This window comes from Trachinotus anak, unplaced genomic scaffold (assembly GCF_046630095.1).
Source record: "Trachinotus anak isolate AG129_WGS33_773 ecotype Australia unplaced genomic scaffold, CSIRO_AGI_Tana_v1 ptg000007l, whole genome shotgun sequence".
Classification (NCBI taxonomy): domain Eukaryota; kingdom Metazoa; phylum Chordata; class Actinopteri; order Carangiformes; family Carangidae; genus Trachinotus; species Trachinotus anak.
Window position 1 is genome coordinate 2,567,243 of NW_027273858.1, and position 2,758 is coordinate 2,570,000.

A 2,758-nucleotide genomic window follows, 5' to 3' on the forward strand; every position below is an offset into this window, starting at 1 on the left:
CACATCTTTATATACAGTCTATTGTTGAAAATGTGCACATTGCACATTTAGCCACAACCACAATCAGTGATGTCACAGCACATGCAGGTGCTTTAGCTTTGGCATCTCAACACAGCAAACACCTGCAACACGCATGAGATTTAAAATGAGAACTGAGGTGTTTTTTCTTTTTACCTCTGCTGATACTTTAGAAAACACATCTGACCTGTTCTGAACCTGCTGCCTGCATGAACAGAGCTTACACAAGTGGTTCAGACTGACATTTTTTACAGTGCATCCGTCTGTCCCTGCTGTAAAAGCAGAGCAGGCTGTCTGTGTGTCTTTGTGTCAGTGTTGTTGCTGAGTGCAGTGACCTGGGGTTACACTCTCCCTCTGTTCCCGTTAGGGTAAATATCCCTCTATTAGCAACAAGTGGTCTGAAAGCTCTGAACCTCTCAGAGCTGCTGGCTGCTGGAAGCTTTTAGAGAGAGAGCGAGAGAGAGAGGAGAGAGTGAGAGCGGCTCCGTCTGTTTAACCCTCACAGCGATCGCTCGTCTTTCTGATCTCGTCTGGTCGCCGACAAAGTGCGAACTCCTTCCTGTGATTATGTTGGTATTTTACCCTCTGAGGTGTAAGGGCAGTGGTGATTTTTTACATAATTTCTGAAATTCACCTTTTAAAGTTACTTCTATACATTTACATCTATACTTCACTTCATTTCAGATAATTTGGTAAAAAAAAAAAAAGGTTAAAATCCAGTTTTTTTATTTCTTCAAATCTCATGTGAAAACATACCTTTAAACATGTAGCTGAATTGTTCTGGTGCTTGAAATGGGTTTTCCACAATCTTAGGTTCCTAAAAATAATGGAATGCATGAGTTAAACAGTAGATAAATATATCATCAATGTCTAAAATGAAATTTCATGGTATCGTTCATGAGTCTTGTCTGTCTACAGAATTTACATTTAAACTATATCTTTATGGCATATTGTCTTTAATCGCAAAGACATGCCCCTGCATCCTTCGACCCTCAGTGACATATTGATTGTTCACACTTTGCTTTCTAGGTAAACTCACACACTAACAGCACTGTGACACTTCAGGGAAAAAAATATTCACTATGCTTTTCAGTCATGTACACCAACTCTAACCAATGTTAAGTACCAAGCTGATGTCCATAATATAAATGGACAATTCGTCGGGGGTTAAAAATCACTGACTAGTTCAGGTGATGTTAAAATCAGACATCCAGTTCAAATGGGGCTCAAAAGCAGGAGGAGATGATGGATTTTCCCCACAGTTAACTTTCCAAAGTTTTCCTTTCATCTCCTCAGAGTTGAGTAGAAGTCTACTGGATAATTTAACAGAACTGTAGGTTTATGTTCTGACCATCCATTGGAATGAATTTAAACTTACTGGGAATTCAGAGCAGCAGCAAATTCAAAACACTTGAACAAAGTCCACTGATACAGTCAGTGACCCAAAATCTGATGTAAAATGATTTAAACTGCTGAATATGTAATCATGATCCTACAAATCTTTAGCTTGAACTTTAGTGGTGTGCACAATTAAATTCTCACTGAAATGAACCTTGGGAGTTAATTTCTCTCCACAGTGTTTATGTCCACAGGCTTGTACCTTTTGACCTTTCAGAGCCAAATGTGTTCGTCTTTTGTGGAACAATTCAACAGGGAGTTTGTGTCTGTCCAAGCCCTGCTGTCTGTCACCTAACGCTGAGGAAGTCAAAGAGCTTTTACTTCTGGAAACATGGACACTCAACTGTATTTCATTAGTTTTCACTGATTTCTGTGGTACAGATATCTCTGTCTGTTCCCTGTCGGCTCAGACCACACGTTCACAAACTGACACACACACACACAGACACACACACACACACGATGAATGACACCACTGCACTTTCTTTGACCTTCTACTCTCTTTTTTTTTTTTTTTTTATTCCATGTGACAAAAACACAATCACACGTCCAAAATGGCTCCTGTCTGTTCTTTCTGTAAATATTTATGACTGAGGTTTCCTTGTCTTCCTGCAGTTCACTCAGCGTCACTGTCGGACCTAAAAGCTCTTCTCACTGTTAAGACTCCAGCCCAACAGCTCGCTCTCTGCGCGTGTCTGTCTTCTTCTCTCTGTCTCTATCTCAGGTCTCTGTCTCACTGTCCCTTGTCTGGAGAAATCATGTCCATGTTGAATGTCCCAAATGGTCAAGACGCCAAAGTGCTTGTAAGAAAACTTAGAGATATTGGTGCATTGCGACTGCCCACAGATCGTCTGTACAGCAGGTTATTATGACCCATAGTTAGGTTTTAACGACTTGTGTTGTCGTCAGGTGGGAGGACTGGTTTGGTGCATCACACCGAGGGTACACAGCTGCTAAACTAGTGAACACACACACACACACACACACACACACACACACACACTTCAGCCAGTGGCTACAGACGGTGTGTGTTTGTGTGTTTTTCTTGGTGACCCCGCCGTGTGCTTGCTATCAAACAGCAGGATTTATGACTGGACCTCTCTCTCAGTCTGTCTCTCTCTCTCTATAAATGTATATTGTCTCTGTAATTCCCACAAACTAAAGTGTTGAAATACTCCATTACAAATACAGGTGAAACTGTCACTGTCGACATCAGTTTTAGGGATTTTCATGCGGGTAAAATAAGAATCCTGCGCAGACACACAGATAAATGATTCGAATTCAGTCTCTCTCAGGAGACACACAAAATCCTGTAAAAACCAAAAATATCCTGACAGTGAAT